This window comes from Tenrec ecaudatus, chromosome 3 (genome assembly GCF_050624435.1).
Source record: "Tenrec ecaudatus isolate mTenEca1 chromosome 3, mTenEca1.hap1, whole genome shotgun sequence".
NCBI classification, from domain to species: Eukaryota; Metazoa; Chordata; class Mammalia; order Afrosoricida; family Tenrecidae; genus Tenrec; species Tenrec ecaudatus.
The window spans coordinates 72,626,660-72,651,216 of record NC_134532.1 but is presented as its reverse complement, the minus strand read 5'-3'; the positions used below and the strand labels follow the sequence as shown (position 1 = coordinate 72,651,216).

At 38.9% G+C, this 24,557-nt stretch overlaps 1 long non-coding RNA gene across 1 annotated transcript in view; it reads right to left on the bottom strand.

Moving 5' to 3' along the window:
• LOC142443434 (uncharacterized) overlaps positions 1–24,557 on the bottom strand; it is a 344,074-nt gene that overhangs the window by 144,169 nt on the left and 175,348 nt on the right. Inside the window, exon 5 of the long non-coding RNA XR_012783515.1 lies at positions 7,332–7,449. This is a non-coding gene — a long non-coding RNA (uncharacterized LOC142443434). The remainder of the gene's footprint in view (positions 1–7,331; positions 7,450–24,557) is intronic.

Below are 24,557 nucleotides of genomic sequence, written 5' to 3'. Positions count from 1 at the left end.
TCTCTCTGGCATGAAATAAGAGCTGGGACCCAAACCTCTGGTCTGAACCATTGTACTGTTTTCCCTCAACTAACCTTCTATTTCCCCCAAATTGTTCCCCAAGAGAGAGAGGTGGATGGTGGTAAAAACTCATCCAGAACTCACTGTCGTGGAATCAATTCTGACTCCCAACCACCCTATAAGACAGAGTAGAATTGGTCCTGTTATGGCTAAGTTATCATTTGTATTTACATAATAAAAATCATGTACGTGCTAAATATTGGTCCAAACGAAATTATAATGGAAACTATACTGGGAGAATGAGAACAGAAAGTTTAAATTTCTGTCCTGAGTGGGCCATGAAAGAAGTATAGTTTCACTTCCCTACAGGGAAATCAATTGATGATTCTTATAACTGAAAAATCCCAGAGCGAGCATAGACCTCATTTTCTAAAATGACGAAGATGAATACTGAAACAAGCCACTGAAAATGTTGGAAGTGTCTGGGGAACCAATGACAGGATGATCTGGGCTAATGGTTTCGACTAACAAGCTTTATAGAACTATGTCGCTCTTGAAGTTATGTATGTGTGTAATCTTAAAAATAAAAATTTAAAACGTAATAAACATTCATGTGCATTATAAAAGAAGTATCAAAATCCAAAAATCTATTCTGTTTCAAGTAACAGAAAAGAAGCATCAATGTCTTCAAGCCTCACTTAGCAGTTTTGATTTGATTTGAGCAAAATATTTATTAGCTACCTTTTTTTCAAAACCATTTTATTGGGAATTAATAGAGATGACATATCATTCCAATGTCAACCACATCAAACAGTATTGTACAGTTATCAGTTTCAAATCATTCTTTTCCTTCCTGAACTCCTTGATATCAGCTCCCTTTAACCCACCGCTTCCCCTTCTGCCCCTGTACCCCACCCAGAAATCCTTATTCTACTTGATGTCCCTCTAGATTCATCAATCCTGGGTTTTATATACTGAAAAATATATGAAAAATTGAAGAGGGTGATCCTCGATGAAATAGTTAAAGTTTATTGTGCCAACCTGGCTGATAAACACATGTGGGGTCAATTGAAGGGCAAAGACATAAATGGCTCGGTCAACATTGCCTTCCTAGTTCTCCAGTCTCTTGTTCTCTGATGGTCAGCTGTCTTAGCTAGTTCCCTGCTTCAGCTGGCAAGGCTCACTTCCTGCAAGACATTCATGAGGAGAAGCCACATAGACCTACCACGATGCTGCCCTGGATGGTGGAGCAGCCGTGTGGAGACTCTGCCAGCAATGAGATGCTTACACTTTATTTATTTTTTAATCATTTTATTAGGGGCTCATACAACTCTTATCACAATCCATACATACACTGATTGTATAAAGCACATTTGTACATTCATTGCCCTCATCATTCTCAAAACATTTACTCTCCACTTAATCCCCGGACATCAGCTCCTCATTTTGTCTCCTCCCTCTTTCGCTCCCTCATGAACCCTTCATAATTTATAAATTATTATTTTGTCATATCTTTCCCTGTCCAACGTCCCCTTCACCCATTTTTCTGTTGTCCGTCCCCCAGGGAGGAGGTCACATGTAGATCCTTATAATCAGTTTCCCCTTTCCAACCCACCCTCCCTCTACGTTCCCAGTATCACCACTCATATCACTGGTCCTGAAGGGATCATCCACCCTGGATTCCCTGTCTCTAGTTCCTATCTGTACCAGTGTCCATCCTCTGGTCTAGCCAGACTTGCCAAGTAGCATTGGGATCATGATAGTGGGGAGGTGGGAAGAGGAAGCATTTAGGAACTAGAAGAAAGTTGTATTTTTCATTGTTGCTACATCACACCCTGTCTGGCTCATCTCCTCTCTGATAGCCCTCTGCAAGGGGATCTCCAGTGGCCTACAAATGGGTTTTGGGTCTCCACTCCACACTCCCCTCCTCATTCACTATGGTAAGATTTTTTGTTCTGATGATGGCTGATAATTGATCCCTTCAGCACCTCATGATCACACAGGCTGGTATGCTTCCATGTGGACTTTGTTGCTTCTGAGCTATATGGCTGCTTGTTTACCTTCAACCCTTTAAGACCCCAGACACTAGATCTTTTGATAGCCAGGCACCATCAACTTTCTTCACCACATTTGCTTATTCACCCGCTTTGTCTTCAGTGGTTGTATTGGGAAGGTGAGCATCATAGAATGGCAATTTAATAAAAGAAAGTTGCATTGAGGGAGTACTTGAGTGGAGGCCCAATGTCCTTCTGTTACCTTAATACTAAACCTATAAATATATGCACATAGATCTGTTTCCCCATCCTCATATATAAATATATTTGCATATATGCATGTCTTTATCTAGCCCTCTATAAATGTTCTTTCCCTTCCAGCTCTTTCCTCTATTTCCCTTGACCCCTCTCCTGTCCCACTATCATGCTCAGTCCCCACCAGGGCTTCAGCAATTCCTCTTTGTTACATTACCCTTGATCACGCCCTACCAGGCCTCCCACACCCTCCTCACCACCAATTTGGATCACTGGTTGTTCCCTTGTTCCTGGGGTTTGTTAACACCACTTCCTTTCCCCCCACCTTCCCCTCTCCCATGTCCCCCCAGAACTATCGGTTCCGTTGTTTTCTCCTCCAGATTGTTCATCCAGCCTATCTTATTTAGACAGACCTGCGGAGATAATAACGTGCACAAACACAAGACAGAGCAAAACCAAGTAACAATATACAACAGCACACCCATGACAAAAAAAAAAAAACACAACAAGAAAGAAAAGCTCTTAGTTAGCTCAAGAATCATTTGTTGGCCTTTAGGAGCATTTTCCAGTCCAGTCTGTTGGGGCACCATGCCCTGGCCCCAAAGTCCACCTTCAGCATTCCCCGGGGATTTCGCTGCTCTATCCCCTTGCTGTTCTGTGGCACTCCCTTAGTGCTTTGCCTTGGTGTGGCTGGATCAGATCGCATGCAATTCCCACACTGTGCCTCTGGCGTTGTCCTCTGGAGAGCTATGGGTCAGTAGGGGCGTCATGTCTCATAGTGGGGCTGGCCATGTGGTCCTCTCTGTGAACTGGCTGCTCTAATTGAGATCATCGTCCTCAAGCCTGGTGGGCCAGGATGTGCTCCACTCTCTCCTCCTCCCCCTTCATCAGCACCAGTGTGCTCTGATCCGATATGTCCTTCTCCCAGAGCTGCAGATTCAATGCTGTCTTTTGAAATAAATTCTTCTGGGGGGAGGGGCAGATGTCCACTTAGTAGTTGGGATTGGAGTCAGCCCCCAGAACTCTCCACTGGTTCCCTACTCCATGTCGGCATGTTGGAGATGCTTACACTTTCACTGATTTGACTTTCCTCCTGCAGTCGGCATCATTGTGTCTGTTTTGTGAGATGGAGGAGGACTTTGTGGACTGGTGTTAGACATATGGGTTAATGTTGGACTTGTGGGCTTGGACAGCACTGGGTTGGGATGTTTTCTTGATGTGCACTTACCCTTTATATAAAACTCTCTTATGCATATGCGTTTCTGTGGATTTGTTTCTCTAATGTACCCAGACTAACACACTGAATGACATAACACATTTAGATAAACCTCAATATAAACAAACAAAAAGCAGAAATACAGAAAATGATGAAAACCAGATCAGGTCTAATGTGCATCACAGGAGGATAGAATGTTAGCAAGTTACAAACCTAAATAAGAATAGCATGACATTTTGAAGGGACCTTTATCATAAAAATATAAAGCTAACTAAAAGACAGAAATGTAGTTGAACCTCGGGACTCAAGCACCAGGGGTTTAAATGCCTTCAGAACTTTCCTCCCATCTTTCAGCCATGCTCACCAGTGTAAGTCTACTCCAGACTTCTTTTGCTTTTCTGCAGCCAGTCTTTCACTAAGTCTCTAATCCCTAAAGCAGAAAACATAGCCAAAAATATACTGGAGTTCAGAATTCAAAGGATTGCTCGGAGTAATTCCAACTTCTTGAATTTCAAATTCCTAGAGGGACTCTTTTTGAACCAGTACAGTGCATTTGCCTGGTCCCCAAACTAATTCAGTTGTACTAACATGACTGTTCAGAAGATCAGCACATAGATGGAGTTTTGGGTAACAGTAGTAGGAATACTCCAAGAGGAATGGGTGGGACAAGAAATCCATGCATGTCCACCATGGGAAGAATGTGACTGAGAGGTCATTTAAAATGTTCTGAGGATGGAAATATGATTGTGATGTAACAGCCTGTATTGGTTTGTGTTTTGTTGCTGTCCTTTAAGAAAATGTTATATCCGTAGTTAAATAGAAAAAGACGGTGAAAAGACAGACAGTAAATGCTTAGACTAACAGTCTCTCCTTTTTATCCCCAGTGCGCTTTGTAAAATAGTAATTAGCATAGAAACAAAATATCAAGCTGGCAAATAAGTCCTAAGTGGGACAATAATCTAGCACAATGAACAGGAAAAAGATGTGACTGTTATCGTGGGGCAACCCAATGATACAGTCAGCCCATGAAACAACAGCGATAAAGAAAAGAAAATGAGTTTGGGAGCGCTCTTAGTGGAAGCCAATACGTGCACAAAATTGGTCAAAGTGTTCTCAGATAAGGAGTCTGTTTCATTCTCATTTGGAAAATTGGGTACAGAACTGGTGACCAGAATAGAAAGGGGCATTGATTCAATAAAGTGAATCTATATTCCTTCCAAGAAAAAAAGTACTATAAATGCTTTTATAAATTTGGATGAAAATTACTTAGAACAAGGAGATTTTGAAACCTCTGTGGAAAAATTCTACTTGTTTTTAATTCCATTTTTCCATGTAGTCTTTTCGTCCCCCTTCTGTTTCCTAGAGATTTGTGGCCTCGTGGTTGCGTTGGACTGTGATCTGAAATGTCAGTAGTTTGAAATTGCCAGCTGCGCCAGTGGAGGAAGGTGGCGCTTTCTACACCATAAACAGTTACAGTCGGAAAACTCACAGGGGCAGCGCTACCCTCACCACCACACGGTTGCTATGAGTCGGCATTCTCTCAATCTCAGTGGGTTTGGATATTTTTTGTCATGAATTAAAAAGTATAATTTTATATGGGTATTACTTTCATAAAAAGAAAGCATCACTAATTAGTTAATTGTCAAGTCCAATTGTACTGAACAAATTACTGTGAGAGACAAAGCAGAAAAGAATTATGTTATAAATCCCCGTGAAAGTTCCATGTGGCTGTGGTGAACCAAATATCGTTTCCGTGAGAATCCAATCAATTCTTACTTCCTGGAAGCAGCATTCTGCAGTGAATGTTTAATCCCACTTCTACAGCAAACACTTGTAGGATTAAATGACTCCGTTCCCTTTACTCTAATTAATTAATCATTTAATTTAATAATCATATTTTTATCAATTCTAGAAACAACCAACATTTACATCTTTGTCAGGCTGCTTAGCTTTTAGTCCTTTGCTACTTCACAGACCTAGATTTTTAATTTTCTTCTTTAAAAAGGTAATAGGTCTAATAGGTAAATATGCATATGGGAATACTTAATGAAATCGCTATATGCACTTAAGTCACTATTTTTCCATTGATTTTCTACTCATTGCCTAGGTGTCTGTATGAATGAAATATTTACTAAGATCCAGAAATCTCTGTTCTATTTGTGTTATGAAACATTATCACACTTACAAAAGCCATCCTATTCCACAAGCTGGAGCAGAATATCTTATTTTTTATTGCTGATATATTCGCCACCAATGCCAGCCACGCTGGAGAGAAGCTATCATAGCAGCCAGGATACTCTGTAGACATTCTTTCAATGTCAGTGAAATTAAACTGATCACAGCATATACATGAAAACATTCTTTTCTAGTTCAAGTTTTGCACAATTGTACTCTAACTGGTCTTCTCCTTGCTTTCTTTAGTTGAAACTCTTTCAATGGCATTGATAATTTTAAATTTCATGGAGTTCTGATCTCTATCATTCTGATATAAATAAAAATTGCTAGTTGATTCCCTTTATTTCACCTAGATCGGTGCAGTGTACTGTTTATTGTTTTAATTATTATTTTAAATACAGTTTAACTTAATATTGTAATCCTATTCAGTGTGAATTTTTATTAATATTTTTCATCTTTAATAATTTTACTTTTGTTCTGAACCGAGAGGTCTTGTAATTACGAAGTAGTCACTAACGATATATTTTTTTGGTGATCATTGCTAGTGTGGGTGTTCTACTTGGAAACGATTCTAATTAAGTTCAAGATACATACAGACAATGAAATCATTAGATTCTATCTACAAAATGTGAAAAAAAATTAGCAGGAAGTTAAATTCATTTGATGGTTTAAGTATATTGGGTATACTTCAGGAAACTTTGTACCTGTATACATGTTCTGGCCTAGCCAGATTGGTAAAATAGAATTGGGGTCATGGTAGTGTGTACATGGCAGGGAGGGGTGGGCATTAAAGAACTAGAGGAAGGTTGTGTGCTTCATCGGTGCTATACTGCATCCTGACTGGCTCTTCTCTTCCTTGTGGCTGTTCTGACAGGGGTTGTCCAACTGACTACTGATGGGCTTTGGGTCTCCACTCTGCCCTCATCTTTACATACTATTTAACCTTGTTAGGGGTTGAATTGTGTCTCCCCAAAATACATACTGAAATACTGTGATTAAGGAGTCTTGGTGGCACTTAAGCGTTGGGCAAGCATAGAGTCCTAGACCAAGCCACCTCGGAGTTATCCAAAGAGCACAACACATACAAAAGCCAAGGAACAGCAAGCACAGCAGTGAATGCCAAGGATTAATGATAGTCATAAGAAATAAGAGAGAAGTTCTAGAAAAAAATCATAGACTAAGAATCTGATTCGGAACTTTAGCCTTCAGAAGTGTCAAAAAATTCTGCTCTTTACAGTAACTAAGAAATTCATTTGTTGCTAGAACCTTTATTTTCAACAATATAAATGGTGACTTTACACGTGGATCTTGTTCTATGGAATACACAGAAATCAAATTAACTGCATCTATGGAAAGACACTATGGAGAAACTAAATATTATCAGTTAGAACAAGGCCAAGAGCTGACCACAGAACAAGTAATCAATTTCTCATAAACTAAGTTCAAGTTGAAACTGATGAAAATTAAAACAAGTCCATGAGAGCCAAATTATGATCTTGAGAATATGTATGTAGTGGGTTCTTTTTATAAACCCACTGGAGCAGTTCTACCGGGTCCTTTAGGGTTATTGTGTGGAGAATTGACTGGATGGCTGTGAGCTTGAATTGAGCGTTGACTCTACAATGACATTTGATGGTGTGGGTTGGAACAAATAATGGATAGCAGGAAGAAGAATATAAACTCAGACTCACCGCCATCGAGTGGATGCCAACTTGTGGTGGCCCTGTAGGAGAAGGGTTTCGGAGACTGTAAGGGAGTAGAAGGCCATTTTTTCTCCCACACAGCTGCTGGTGGCTTTGAACCGCAGGCCTGGAGGATGGAAGCACAACAAATAATCACTATGCCACCAGGGCTCCTTAGTAGAATAGGAATTCCAAAAAACCTTTTTATGGTCATACAGAACCTCTATACAGACCAAGAGCCAGTCATAAGAGCCAGTCATTTGGACAGAACAAGAGAACATTGCATGCTTGAAAATCAGGAAAATGTGTACATAGGGGTTGAATTATTTCACCGCACTTTTTCTCTTATTGATAAATACTTTTATTGGAGGCTCTTACAGCTCTTATGGCAATCCATACATCAATTGTATCAAGCACATTTGTACATATGTTGTCCTCATCATTTTCAAAAGATTTTCTTTCTACTTGAGCCCTTGACATCAGCTCCTCCATTTTATTTCCCTTCCCACCCTCATGTCCCCCTAATAAATGATCAATTATTTTTATTTTCATATCTTGCACCACCTGCTGTCTCCCTTCACCCGCGTATCTGTTGTTCGGGGTGATGGTGTTATACATCCATCATTATAGTCGGTTTCTGTTTCTTTCCCTTGACAGCCCCCCCCCCCGCAACACCTTCCCCCTACCCTCATGATATTGCTACTCCCATTACTGTTCCTGAGGGGTTTATCTGTCCTAGATTCGGTGTGTAGAGAGCTCGTCTCTGTACCTGTGTACATGCTCCGGTCTAGCTAGATTTGTAAGGTATAACTGGGGTCAGCATTTAGGTGGGGGGGGGGGTCGGGGCAGGGAGCATTAAAGACTAGAGAAATGTTGTGGGTTCTGTTGGTGCTACTTCAATATGTGCGCTGAGCAAATCGCCTAAGGAGCTGGATTTTATGAAGAAGTATACAGCATCAACAGTGGAAAAAGACTAATATCTATGAGATGTAGATGACCCAACCTTGCTTGTTTTGCTTTTGCTTGTGAAAAGCTAAAAAAGCTTTGCAGAATTTATTGATGAAGATCAGAGATGACAACCTTCAATATGGATTATACCTCGACATAAAACAAAAATCCTGACAACTTGACCAATAAACAATAGGCTTTCACATATCAAAGAAACTGAGTAAATAGGGAAGAAGTAGAACAAGTGATGTTACATTGTGGGAAATACATCAGTGACATGAAACAAAATGTTTATTAATTGTGAAATGGGAAACTGATCTGCTCTCGAAAACTTTACCCAACTTACTATTTTCTGTTTTGAATTATTTTTAAAGGATTCTGCTCCTAGGTATAACTGGAATTTGTCTCTCAATCCCATAGAACCTTCTAAAAGATTCTAAGGCTCTTTTCAATTTTATAAGCTCTGACAGAGTTTTTAGTAAGCAAGGTAAGCACAGGCTTACATGTGCTTACTTACTAATGTGTAGTGAAGAGTTTCACATGATGTTCATATGCAGTTAAAGTGTTCACTACGGATTAGTAAGTAAACATACATAAGCTCTGCTTACCTAGTTTATTGGGTAATCAGTGAGAAACTGACATTTTACTTCTCTGATCTTTCTTCTAAAAATTAATTAACCCCAATCAAGTCTGGAAAACATCAACTAAGGGACATTCTAAAAAATAACTCCTCAAAACTGACAAGGTCATAAAAAAACACAGATAATCTGAAAAACTGTCACAGTTAACAGGAGCTTAAGGAGACTTGATGGCTTAATGTAATACAGTATCCTAGAGAAAAGAAAATAAAATGTGGAATTTAGTTAATGTTAATGTGTCAATATTTGCTCATAAATTATAACAAATGAACGGTTGTGCCCCTGAGCATATTAACAAACTGTTATAAAATGCTAATAAAGGGGAAATGGGTATAGATGTATGACAACTGCCTATTCTTTTTCATATTTCTTTTAATGAACCTAAAACTCTTTTAAAATAAAAATGCTTAGTTTTAGAAAAGTAAAGGAGGATGTGAAGAAAGTAAATATTGAGAGCACAACCCTTCTAGATTATGTTTGAAGTTTCAGTAATTGTAATTTAGAATATCTTGATTTGCAGGAAGAATATTTGATTGACTATCAATGTTAATTGGATGCATTTACATTCTTATTAAGAATAAAATGAAATTGAGAAGGTCTATAATTTTAAAATTTCTAAACATGGCAAAACAGTATAAAGTAACACAACTAGATACTATTTTGTCTTGAGAAAAATTGTTAAATAAAGGTACTGTGAAAGAAGGCAGAAACACAGCCTCTGGGGAAATACTTGGGTTGGATGATTTACACATTTCAATATAAAAATGAAATTGAGAACACATTTCCTTTATCAAAATTTTATTTGTGTTTATTATATACCTCGACTATGTAGTGTTATTTTCTCCATTAAGAATATTGTGGTCTAAAAAAAAAAAAAAGAATATTGTGGTCTAAATAATGCGAGTGGAGGTACCAGGAGGGGAAGGGGAAGGTGGGGGGACCAATCACAATGACCTACCTATAACCCCCTCCCAGGGGGATGGACAACAGACAAGGAGGTGAAGGGAGACATTGGACAGTGTGATACATGAAAAAAGTAATAATAATTTATGAATTATCAAGGGTTCAGGAGAGAGGGAGGGTAGGAGATGAAGGGGTAAAATGAGGAGCTGATACCAAGGGTTCAAGTAAAATGTTTTGAGAATGAGGCAACAAATGTACAAACGTGCTTGACATACAACGGATGGATGTATGGATTGTGATAAGAGTTGTATGAGCCCCCAATAAAATGATTTTTTTAATTAAAAAATAAAAGTTCGTTGGAAAAAAACACAAAGTGGCGTAAAGCGAATGTTCAAAAAGCAGTTCATCCTGCTGTTAGCTATTATCTAGTTGCCCCCAAAGCATAGATGCCCAGTGTTCAATGGAATGACAACATTGGGATGTGAAGGGTTTTTATAGGCTGATTTAATGCATAGCACAGTTACTGAATGGCTTCTCTGTTTAGTCTACAGAAATTTTAATTTTTGTGCAATCAATCTCTTGAGGGTCAGTATTCATATATTATACTTGTATAGAAAAAAATGTCCATTTTTATCTATGCTTTCAGATGTACTGCACAAAATTATCAAAAAATTTCCTTTCATCTGTTTCAAAGGTTATTTACTGCTTGCCATTTCTTTAGCAAAACTTTTTTTCACTGGCTGTATTAGAGCTTTGTCTATTTTTTTTTTCAGAAAACCAGTTTGTTTTAATATGACTGTCTTATTCTTTTCTGCTTTTATCATTGTATTTTTCCTCATGTTTTCTTTGTTGATTTTTCTAGTACTCAGATGAAATTTAGTTGATCTATCTTCCTACTTTACTGATATCAGTGATTTAAAGCAATTAATTTTATTTTAAAGACGTTCATCGATTTTCATTTATTTGGTCATGTACTACTATTTCATGGCCATGTATGACTATTGCTTTAAAATCAGGAAATGTGTGTGTCAAGGTTGCATCCTCTTACCATACTTGTTCAATCTGTATGCTGAGAAAATCATCAGAGAAACTGGATTCTCTAAAAAAGGATCAGGATTGGAGGTAGGCTTATTAACAACCTGCCATGTAAAGATGACAGAACCTTGCTAGCTGAAAGTGAGGAAGATTTGCAGCCTTTAGTATGGATTACAACAGAATGCAAAAAGGACAAAATCTTCACAACTGAACCAATAGGTAACATCACGGTAAATGGATAAAAGATTAATTTTGGCAAATCGATAAAAGATTGATTTTGGTAAATGGATAAAAGATTGATTTGTCAAGGAATTTTTTTTTCTTAGATCCACAATCAATGCTCCTGGAAGCAACATCAAGGGATAAAATGATGGATTACATTAGGTAAATTTATTGCACTAGACCTCTTTAGAATATTGAAAAGCATGCTTTGGAACTAAGGTATGCCCGACCCAAGCCAATTGCCTCATATGCATGTGAAAGTTAGATATTTAATTACAAGAGAAAAGAAAGAAAAATGGACGTATTTAAATTATAGTACTAGAGAAGAATATTGAAAGTACCATGGACTGCTAAAAGGATAAAACAATGTCTTGGAAGAAGTATGGCCAAAGTGCTCCTTAGAGGAAAGAATGACAAGATGCTTTGGACATCAGATCAGGAGAGCCCAGTATCTGGAGAAGGACATCATGCTTGGTAAAGTGGAAGGTCAGTGAAAAAGAGAAAGCTCCTCAAGGAGATGGATTGACACAATGGCTGCAATAGTAGACTTGGCTTAGGAGCAATGGTGAGAATGGTGTAGACTGGGCAGTGTTTCGCTCTGTTGTGTTCAGGGTTGCTATAGCTCAGAACCTACTCAATGGCATGCAACAACATTTTAATTGTTAACATAAAATTTCTATATATTAATATATTCATAGTATTTTATTATTTCTATTTTACTGAATTTTATTTTTGTGACCTATTATATAATATGTTTTTCTCATTGTTGTCTTATTATCTTGGAATAAAAGAAAATAAATTCTACTTCATGAAGATAGAAAATTTGATAAATGACTTCACAATGTCTTTTTTAAAATTTTCTTTGGGTCTTCTGTTACATTCTGTAAGGACATAGCACCCACTGATCATAAAAACATTCATGTCTGTTCCCATTCCAAAGAAAGATGATCCTAAAAAAGGCAACAATATCAAACAATATCATTAATATGACATGCATGTAAAATTTTGCTGAAAATAATTCAAAACTGGTTGCAGCAATAGATAAACATAAAACTGTCAGACACTCAAGCCTGATTGATATTATTGTTAGTGTTAGATGGATCTTGGTTGAAAGCAGAGAACACCAAAAAGATATTACAATGTACTAGCTCTTTTTCTGTTCTACTCTATTTACCTCTTTTATTAGCTAAGCAAATGTATTCCCTTGTGTGTATTATAACAAATTATAAATAACTTTGAGAAGAATGAGAACTCCAGAACATTTCCTTTTGCTCATGTAGAAGCTGTGTATAGACCAAGAAGCAGTCCTTCAATGGAACAGAAGGATCAGGTGTAGTTTTAAACTGAGAAATGCAAGAGTCAGTACCTTTTCCCTATACTTAACTTGTATGCTAATCAAATAATCTGAGCATCAGGAAAAGCTGAGGAAGAATGCAACATCAGCAGATAGACACAGTCTTACTCCTGCCTTAACCATTTGAATACCCTTACTTCCCTTTTTGTCTTATTCTTCTTTACAATTCCAGTACAACATTGAACAAACTCAAGATAATACTGATCCTTGACTCATTTTAGATCTCCAGGGGAATGCTTTCAATCTCTCTCTGTTAAAATGTATTATTGGCTGTTGGTTTTGTATATATAACCTCGATTATACTGAGAAATTTTCCTCCTATTCCTATTTGGTCAAGAATGTTTATCAAGAATGGTTGTTGGATTTTAACAAATGTCTTTCCTGCTTTGATTGATATGATCATGTGGTTCTTTTCCTGTTTTATTTATGTGGTGAGTTTTGTTGACTGAGTTTAAAGCCCATATGATCATATTTTTTTGTTTTGACATGTTGTTTTATACTTTGACAAGAATTCTAATGAGAATTTTGGGTTTATATTCATGATGGATATTGGTCTGTAATTTTTTGTGTGATATCTTTGCCTGGTTTGAGTATCAGAATTATGCTGTCTTCTTAGATTTAATGTAGAACTATTCCTTACATTTCTACATTCTGGAATAGTTTTACTAGAATTAGAGACAACTCCTTTCTGAATGTGTGGTAGAACTCTTTATTGAAGTCATCTGGGACAGGACTTTTGGTTTGTTTAATTGTTAAGGGGTTCTTTGCTTGTTTGGTATTTTTGCTTTTTATGGTATCTTTAATTTATTTTGTTGTGGGTCTGTTCAAATATTCTTCCTCTATTTGTGATACTTTAGGTAGTTATAATGCTCCTAGAAATTTGTTCATTTTTCAAGAATTTCAAATGTGCTCAGAGGAATCAAGATAGCGTCCAGGTAGAATCACCAGCCCAGTGTTCTTGCTGTCAGACAAGGATATCAAGAGGTAAGGAGGTCAATACTTGGTGGCTGGATGCTAAAAATAGATTTAGTGTACTAGGGTCCAGTTCAGACCTCCCCATTTTATTTCCACCCATGAAGCATTTCAAGAACTCATCGAAATGCTCTAGGTTCACTTTATCTGCATGCAGGCTCCACTAAGCCCTCACCAGGTCCAGCAGTATGGCATTTGCCACACTTTCATGCACCCTAGTCCTACTGTGAGCAGTAATTTCCCCAGATTTCTGTCTAAAAGTGGTCATAAACACAGTCTCACAGAAATCCTCAGAGAGCTAGTCACCAGACCTCACACTGGAGTTCCCTGCACTGCGATCCACCTGCAATCTAGGGTTTTTTCAAATCCCCTCCCCAGCAGGAATAAAGGAATAAGCCATCCTCTTCCCACATCACCCCAATTCCACACCTGCCAGCATGGTAGATAATGATAGGTAATTAGACAATAATTTGCAGCAATTAAAGAGCTGCTGGGATATTTACCTATGACAACACACAGTTCCATAGAGCACAACCATCAGTGTCAGCACTATAGAGCTGGGAGGGACATAGGAGGACATCCAGGGGTGAATTCAGATCCAGTCAGTCCCAAACCCTCTCCACTAAGATGGTCCTTCCCTGGAGGACAGCACAGCACAGTTCAGATTCAAGAGCAACCTACAAGCCCTTTATGAAAAGGGGGATTGTTTAGTGTAAAAACCCTTCCAATTCCAGGTTGTGTGGTCCTTTGTGTAACATTGAATGTAAGCCTGCAAAACTCTGTAAATTAGCATCCATTAATATAATAAGGTAGCCAGAACATTAATCTCCAGAGCATAGCCTAGGGCAGGGTGGTCAAACTGACAGCCCATGGACCGCATGCAGTCCCAGATGTAATTTTTTGTGGCCTCTGATGCTCTGAAATAAAATGAAAATAGAAAAACTGTGATGAAGAAAATAGCGCTTAGGGAGATTGAGGCAATACCGTACACATAATTCCCTTGTTAACCCTTTAACTACTGAAGACAAGTATACACATGGCCCAGTGCCTTTCCTGGGGACCTGTATAAATGTGGTGACTCACTTCCAGCAATGTATGGAAGTGATATGTCTGCCACTCTCAGTGTCACATATTGTAAACAGATCCCAGTAGCGAAAAAGTTTAAAAGAGCACTCTGGGTTGTACTGTTATGAATCACACCTAGCAGCAGCACTGTTTTACATTTTTAGAGGGAAGCCATTAGGATTGTGCATTATATTTGTCGGCTGTCCAACATTTTGTGTTTTTTATTAGTTGCTTTGTTATATGTTCTGCTCACCACATAAGAGGCAAGTGAAAATTAGTAGGAGGAAAGTGCTGGTAGGTTTTGGATAAAAAAGAATAATTTTAGTTTTATTAATACATAAAATAAAAATTTTAAATAAATAAAACCAATTATTTAGTGTTTTAATAATCCTATCCATATTCCAGAATCCTCACTTCAAAATATAAATTTAACAAAATTTTTTAATGTAACGCATTGCCTGTTACACCAAATGGCCCTCATTTTAATTGAGTTTGACACCCCTGGCATAGGGAATTGACATAACAAAACAGGAAAAGTGAAAGGCCCTACCAATTTGGGGTTCAACAGAATGTCATTAGAAGGCTGCAAATTGTGGTCTGATATTCCAGACCAGACTCATTCCCACACTGCAGGTCTGCTCCAACCCAGGCTAGAGACATACCTACAGTCACCAGCCTCAGCTCGGAGTGTGAATCTCCCTACCACCATCAGCCACTAAGTCTTTGCAACATCCTGCCTACATAGCACTCTGGCCCACTATGATACTAGGTCACTGGCTGTCCTCAAAAACACATACCAGTCAAACAGAGAAAGAGCTCAGAACCCCTTGGTCTCCCACAAACATGTCACCCAATTCTTCCAAAATGACACGAAAGCAGCAACATACCAGAACACCCTCAAAGAGAAAATAAGAAAAACAAAACACAACCGTGGAACTACCGACACTTATAGAATAATCAGACATGGGCCTGCCACAAAAACAAATCTTCAGAAGGCTGCTTGGAATCATATAGGATACTAGGGAAGCAATGTAGAATAAGGATGTAATAATAGAGCAGATGAAGTCCAACATAGAGTGTATGAAGTTCAAGGATTAAAGGAAAATACTAGAGCTCGTGGAAGAGGTAACAAAGGAAAACACAAGTTCATGAATGTCACCAACAGACTGGAAGAGGAGGAGAATCGTATCAGCAATCTCGAGGATACTTGGACAGACGTCAACAAATGGGAAAGGCAGTCAAAAGATAATCAAAGAGGCAGAAGAAAACCTGTGATCAATGACAAATGCTATGAAGAGGAACAATGTATGAATAATTGGTCTACCAGAACAAGAAACAACCAATAAGTCAGCAGCTAAATTATCAAGGAAATTTCTGGAAGCAAACTTCCCCAACTTCATGAATGAGACTCAGACACTTATACAGGAAGCAGAGAGAACACCAATTAGCCTAAACCCCAGGAAAAACTCGCCAAGGCATTTTATATTTAAATTATCTAACTTCGAGGAAATAGAGAAAATTTTAAGAGCAGCAAGAGAAAAAAAGACAGTCACATACTTTTGTGCTCAGGTAAGAATATGTGCAGAATTATAAGATACCATGAAGAGGAGGAGAGATTTGAGTAACATCTTCCGAAAGCTCGAAAGCTGAAAGAAAAAAATGCCAACCCAAGAATACTCTACCCCGCCAAACTATCTATTAAGATAGATGGCAAGGTTAGAGTCTTCTAGGACAAGGAAAAACTCAAAAAATAACCATAAGACCCCCAACTCTGTGGATAATCCTTGCCAACGCATTATGATCAGAAGACCACCATCCACAAAGCACAAGCAGGAGACCAACTTAGAGCCCAACTCCACCCAGAAGCCAATGTGCCAATTACAATTACCAAGATAACATGACCTCAGAGGGAAAAGAAAGCAAAAATTAAGCCCACACACAACCACAGGACACTGATATGAAGGGAGATAGGAAAACACCCAATACAAAAGACATGAGATGACAGCAATGAATCTACAGATGGTAATAATAGCTCTGAAAGTCAATGGTCTCAACTCATCCATTAAAAAACAAAGGCTAGTAGACTGGCTCAGAAAACACAAAAATCTGTTGCCTGCAAGAAACAGATGTTAGGCTCACAGACAAAAATAGACTACTAATAAAAAGCTGGTGGAAAATATACCAGGCAAATGATAACTTTAAAAAGCAGGGGTTGCAATCATAATCTCTGACAAAACAACCCAAAACAAGAGACAAGCAGGGTCACTATCTAATGGTCAAAGAATCAGTAGACCAGGAACCAGTAAGCGTGATAAGTATATACATACAGAACAAGAGGCATGCAAAATTCATCAAATTTCAAAGGATGAAATAATGAAATCACAGATTCAACGATGATAGTAGGTGACTTTAATACACCGCTATTAGAGAAAGACAGATTACTGGGAAAGAAACTCAGCAAGGAAGCTGTGGAGCTAAACACTACAATTAGGCAATTGGACCTGATAGACATTTATAGAGATTTCCATCAAAATGCAAAAAAAAAATCATTCTTTTTAAGTGCACATGGCTCATTTTTTAAAAAATAGACCACCTGCTGGGGTACAAGTCCAGCTTGAGTAAATTCAAACACTAAGAAATTGCTCTGACATCCCTCTCGGATCACCCTGCAATAATGCTTGAGATCGATAAAAGGATGACCAGAAAAAGATGGGCAAACAATTGGAGGATGAATAACGATCTTCTGTGACACAAGTGGGCACGAACCCAGATTAGAGACGAGTTTAAGAAGTTTCTAGAAACTAATAAGAATGAGAATACACCATACAAAAAAACTATGGGATCCAGCAAAAGCAGTTATCAAAGGCAGCTTGATTGGAATAAGTACATATACAAAAAGGGAAGAGAGATGTATGCATGAAACACTATCACAAAACCTCCACCAACTGAAACAGAGTCAACAGAATACCCCCACTCCCCAGTAGTGAAAGAAAAGAAAAAATAAAAATCAGGGCAGAGTTAAATCAGTGGGAAGATAAGAGAACAATGCAAAAATTCAATGAAGAAAAACTGGTTCCTTGAAAGAATTGACAGACCACTGGCAAGTGTAACCAAGGAAAGGAAGGAGTAAACATCAAAAGCCAGAATGAGGCATGAAACAGGGAAAATCAAAACAGACCCCAACAATATTAAAAGGATAATAACAAAGTACTATGAAACTCTGTAGTCCGATTAGTTCAACAATGTGGAAGACATGGACAAATATATGGAAAAACAATCCCTCCCTAGATTATCCCAGATAGAGGTCAAGAACCTCAACAGACCCATAGCAAAAGAAGAAATAGACAAGGCTGTCAGGAAATTAATAACATATTGGCCTATGTCCATATATTTCTAAGGCAATACACTGAGGTAGTGGACAGACTTCAGGTCTCTACTCATGCCCTCCCTCAATGCAACAACACTTTGTTCTAACAACCTGGCATTCTGTGATACTCACCCTACAGGCACAATTGCCAAAGACAAAAATGGGTGCAAATGTGGTGAAGAAAGTGTATGGTGCCTGGCTATCAAGAAGAATAGTGTCTGGAGTCTTAAAGGCTGACAGTAAAACAAGCAGCCATCTAGCAGAAAAGCTACAAGCCCACATGGAAGAAGCACACCAACCTGTGCAATTATGAGGTGTCAACGGGATCGGGTAACAGGCATTAGAAGACTGAAAACAAAGAAAACACATATTATTGAGAATAAGGGGGGGATTGGAGCAGAGACCCAAAACCCATCTGTAGACAATGGGACATCCCTTCACAGAAGGGTCACAAGGATGGGATAAATCAACCAGGGCTCAGCATAGCACCGATGAAAGACACTGTGTTCCTCTGGTTCCTTGAGGCTTCCTCACCCCCTACTTTCATGACCCCAGTCCTGCCTTTCTCTATGGGCTAGAATTGAGCATGTACATAGGTACAGATAAGACACAAGAGCCCATGAAACATGGAATCCAGGAACTGCAATTGGAGTAATGATACCAGGAGGGTAGGGGGAAGTTGCGGAGAAGAGGGGAGGAAGAAGGAACTGGTCACAATGATCAACACATAACCACACACTCCCCACCCCCAGGGGTATGAACAACAGAAACTGTGGTGGAAGGGAGACAGTGGTCAGTATAAGATATGAAAATATTTTTCAAGGGGTTATGGGGTTGGAAGGGGAGAGGGGCTGATAACAAGGGGTCAACACAGCAGTTCTCAACCTGTAGGTCACGACCCCTTTGGAGGTCGAACAACCCTTTCACAGGGGTTGCTCAATTCATAGCAGTAGCAAAATTACAGTGATGAAGTAGCAACAAAAATAATTTTATGGTTGGGGGCCGTCATCACAACATGAGGAATTGTAGTAAAGGGTAATAGCATTAGGAAGGTTGAGAACAACTGGGTCAATAGAAAGTAAATGTTCAGAAAATAATGATGGCAATATATGTACAAATATGCTTGATTCATATTTGGGTGTTATAAGAGCTGTAAGAGGCCCCAATAAAATGATCTTTCAATAAAAGAAAAAAGCATTTTAAGTTCGTTAAAGTACAAATTTCCACATATTCTATTATAATCCTGTTTAAGGTGGTTGATTTTGTTGGCACTCATTTTCTGACTCTGGTTCAGACTTTTGCTTCTTCGGGACCCTTTATTTATAATTTTCTTCCTGATTTCCCTTCAGCATATCAATTTCATCTTCTCCTTATTATGCCCTCTTCTATTCCAGAAGCGTTGCTTTCAAAGGCTCCTAACTTATCCAGCACACTTAAATCTCTCTCCTGTCTCAGGAGCCCGTCCGTGTCTGACACACCAGATTGCAAAGCTGTTTTCAGTCTTTTTACATTCAGCGTGGGATTTTATTTTTCTGAAGAATGCTTTTTCAACTTTATTGACCATAAGGATATGTCAGCCTTGTCTGTTTTTGCTCATGATCTTCACCTTTCCTATTCATCTATATCCACAAAAGTTGAATATGAAGTATAATGTCTTGGTTGTTTATTTCCTACATGCAGGTATCTTAGGTTTGATAGAGCTCTGTCTTTAGTTACACAAAAGGCATGGGGGGTGAGTAGCTTGATTTTTGTGTAGAGCTGTACAGTTTGGTGTATAAATTTATATTTTTGTGGCTACCAGTATTCTATAGCGATCTCAGGGACCTGACCATCACATTGAGTCCTTACACTCTCAACTCATATCCCAAATATTTATTCTAGTTTTACCTTAATTAGATTTACTCTCTCTGCAATGTAGACTTAGTTGAACAAATTGTTTGATCGTTATTTCAATTGTAACTCAATATGTTGACTCTTGAGTAGTTCCTCTTAACTTCATGGACTACAATTCATGTGGCTAGCCATGCTTACCATCTGCCACACTGTTTTCCAGGTCCAACATCTGTCCTTAAAGGGAGATTATACTCCACAAAAGTGAGAGACTTACATTTCCTGAGGCCTGAATACTAATAATCTCAAAAGGAATTGTAATCATATATAATTTAGCCTAATGCTATCAAAGACCCCTTATGTTCCTTATTTGACTTTATAAAGGAAATAGTTATCTCCCTCACATAAGAATATTTCCTAATAGCAAGCCGCTATTGTTTGGCATATGTGTCCCCCCAAAAATATGCTTTAAAATGTTTAAGCCCTAATGATCTCCTTTGGAATTATTCCCTTAAAAAAAAAACTTTGTTGTAATAATGAGATAGTATTAGTGTAGTGTGTGTGTGTGTGTGTGTGTGTGTGTGTGTGTGTGTTAGGCCAAATTGACTAGAGAAACAAACCCAGTAACATTCATAGATGTGGAAGAAAGAGCTTAACCTCAAGAAGTAATTATATCTCAAGCAGACATCGCAATCCAGTCCAATTCCAGATCTTAAGTCTGATACTAGTCCATAAGTCCTTCTTCAACCACAGGCGATGACCCAGAATGCAGGAAGATCACAAGCCAATTAGTGCAGAGTCATGTGGGTCCAAGGTCAGTGGAAACATGGCAGGGCACCAGCAGCTTTCAAGTTCAGTGGCAGAGTCCCAGCAAAGGGGCAGCAAGAGAGAGAGAGAGAGAGAGCTTCCCACGGTCCTCCTCATAAGACGGCTGCAGCCCACAGAGTCATCATCAGGCTGTGACCTGATTGACCTCTACGTTTTCATATATCTTCAGGATTACATAATATCATCTAACTACCACAACGGCTTCAGTCGATTCCTCTTGTGATCGATGTAAAAGAGATTAAACAGACATGAAAGACAGAGATGGGAGAAGAGAAGTATCAGACCACATGAAGCTCTCCCAAGAACAAAAGCAAAAGTGATAAAACCTCTAGATCCAACAAAGACAAGCCTTGTCCTTGGGGCTGACACTCCATAGGCAGACTCCTTGTCTCCTAACCTGTGAGGAAATGAATCAATTTCAGTTTGTTAATGCCATTCCATCATGGCATTTCTATTAGAGCAGCTTCAGATAACTAAGGTCATTTTGTCCACATTATTTTTAGTAAATGATAGTTTTAAATATTTTATTATCTCATTAATCTGATCTGTCAACAGTGAGAATTATGATATTACTAATTCAGGCTCACAATGAAATATTTTACAATCATTGTTAATAGTTGGTGTAGCATACGTTGACTGCATAAGCCGTCTATTTCAGAAAGAAAGAAGACCAGGTCTAGTATGAAAGACTAACGATGACTCTGTACAACACCTCATGCCATGGACGAACCTGCCGGACAAATATTGTGTGGAACCACTATTTTAAAGAGTCAAGAAAATGTTTTAACACTGTAAAGAAACTGAATTTGATGGTTCTCAAGTGAGGTGGAAAGGAAGAAAGGGGGAAGTTACTGCGAGACAAGTGTTAGCTTGAATGAAGACGAAGACAAGATTCAACAAGAGGAAGATGGGCACAAAATGATGGGAACTGGGCAAGACATTGAGAGGTTTGTTGAGTTATTGGAGGTAAAACTAATGACCTGCTCTGTAAATCTTCACCCGATTCACATAAAAGTTTGGATTTGTTTGTTTTTTAAGAACATTGTGGAGGAAACTGATTGAGTAAATTATTCTTCATCTTAAGCCTTAGTTATCCACAATTCTCTATTTTTCCATGCTTGTTATTACTTTTCCTCTTCTCTCCATTCTGCTCTTTACCACAAGAACAAATGCATGTCCTGAACTCTCAGTCCCTGAATTTTGACTTAAAATTTTTGGTTTTTCCTCTGTTGTCTGTCTTCAGTAATAATCCTTCAAGCATTTCTTTTTATCATTCTGACAACATTTTAACTTACTCCTTATGCTTAGCTGATGTTCCATATCTTTCCATCATATCAATCCTTTCTAAGCACTGTCTTTCCATGTTGTCCCCTAACTGGACCATACTGTGACAGAGGACAATAATAGGGACACAAAGAGGGGAGATAATGTGGCCTGAATCCCCTGCAACAGGACAAACGAAGAAGGGAGCATAACAGTTCAGCAATTGGAGCAGAGCCAAGCCACAAAGCCCCTAAAGTAGACTTCAGGTTAGGAAGGGCAGCCCTTGGAACTCCCCCAGGCCCAGCAGGGAGAGATTCATAAAGGCCAGCGGACAGATCTGGAACTATGTATTTTTTCTTCTCTCCTTTTCTTTTTCAATCTTTTGTTTTCTTGTTTGGCCTAAGACATTGCTGGTTTGCCTAATTATAAAAGACAGACATTGGGGTTCTTTAATGCTTCCTCTCCCCACCCACTATCATGATACCAATTCTACCTTACAAATCCGGCTAGAGCAGAGAATGTACATGGGTACAGATAAGAGTTGGAAACACAGGGAATCCAGGACAGATAAACCCCTCAGGACCACTGATGAGAGTAGTGATACCAGGAGGGTAAGGGCAAGGTGTGGGGAGAAAGGGGAAATGGATCAGAATGATCTACATATAGCCCCCTCCCTGGGGGATGGACAACAGAAAAGTGGGTGAAGGGAGGCATTGGTCAGTGTAAGACATGAAAAATAATAACAATTTATAAATTATTAAGAGGTGGAAGAAGGGAGAACGTGATAGTGGGGCAGGAGGAGGCAAAAGGAAACAGAGGGAGACTGTAGGAAGCAAAGCTACTGATAGAGGTATTAACAGAAGTATGTACTTATATAATACATTAATACATTAAAATAGAGGTATTGGCCTATCTACATATATTTATAAGGCAATACACTGAGGCCGTGGATGGGCCTTGGGCCTCAGCTCATACCCTCCCTCAATACAAGTACACTTGGTTCTAACAAAATGGTATTTTGTGATGCTCAACCACACACACACACAACCCCCCTGTCCCCTCACTCCCCCCACACACACAGTTGAAAACAAAATGGGTGCATAAGCAAATGTGGTAAAGACAACAGATGGTGCCCGACTCTTAAATGACATAGCATCTGGGGTCTTAAAGGCTTGAAGTTAAACAAGCAGCCATCCAACAGTGAAGCAACAAGCCCACATGGACGAAGCACATCAGCCCATGCAATCATGGGGTGTCATCAGGACCAGGTAACAGACATCAGAAGATTCATAACAAACAACAAACAAACAAAAACGCATTGGTGAGAATGAGGGGGATTGGAGCAGAGACCCAAAGCTCATCTGTAGACAATGGAACATCCCCCAAAGAGAGGTCACAGGGAAGGGATGAGTTAATCAGGGTGCAGTAGAGCACCTATCGATCATACAATATACCTCTTGTTCCTTAAGGTTTCCTCAACACACACCCCCCACCCAAACTATCATGACCCCATTGATGCTTCCCACTCTGGACTGGACCAGAACATGTACATAGATATAGACAAGAGTTAAAGCTCACGACACACACAGAACCCAGGAACAGGAATGGGAACAGCAATACCAAATGTGGGAAGGGAGAAAAAGGAGGGGAAGAAGGAGGAATCAATTGCAATGAATAACCACACATAGCCCTCCAGGGAGAAGGATGACAGAAACCAGAGGGAAGGGAGACAGTAGTCATTGTGAGATATGAAAATAATAACAATCTATAAGGGACCACGAGGGTAGGGGGGGGAGGGAAGGGAAAAAGAGGAGCTGATCCCAAGGACGCAGCACAAAGTAAATGTCTAGAAAATAACGATGGCAATATATGTTCAACTATGTCTGACACAATTGATGTATAGATTGCAACAAGAGTTGTGAGAGCCCCTAATAAAATGATCTCAAAAAAAGAAATTTGATTAAAATTCAAGCATATGCTCTAGTAGCCACTCAATATTTTGGTTTTCTCAGCACTTAATACCATTGAAAATTCCTAATAAATATTTCTTAATAAGAAAAAATGTCTTCCCCAAACATCAGCATTTGTGTAACTTTATACAGCAAGAGAGTTATGCTTATGGCAGTACCAATTATATACATGAAAATGGCAACTGGAGCATATATTTTAGTGGGTTATTCAGAACTGCATGTCTTTGGGCACCAGGAAGAGCCTCATTTATCTCCTCCATCAAGTCTGTGCCTAGAGGATGAAGGTAATGAGCTATCAGAACCTAGAACAGCAATTTCTTTGCTCAAAATTTATGGGGATTTATTAAAGGCCATCAGACTAAAGGCTAAGTCTATTGGCAGTTTCACCTGAAACTCCTGGATTTGGGTCAAGCTCTGGTGGTCTAGTAGATACACATAGGCCTGTCGTCTGCAGTTTGAAACTAGCGGCTACTCAGGAGAGAGATGGGGCTTTCTACTTTCACAGTTACAGTCTCAGAAACTCACAAGGCAGTTCTACCCTGTTCTCTAAGGTTGCTGTGACTACATCTAGATAGCAGTGCTTTTTTTCTTCTTCTTCTTCTTTTAGTTAAACATAAACACGATGTCCATAAACAAGGGTCACAGACAGAGAAACTAAATCGTACGTCATGGCCAAGGTCAAATGTAAAAAAAAAAATAAAACAGAAGCCAAAAGTCTAGGAGCCAGATAAGGACAGACGGAAATAATATGCAAAGGGGAAAACAATGGTCCAAAACCTTGGTTGTGTATTGACCACATGGTATATGAATGTGTCATCTAAGCTAAAGACACAAGGATGA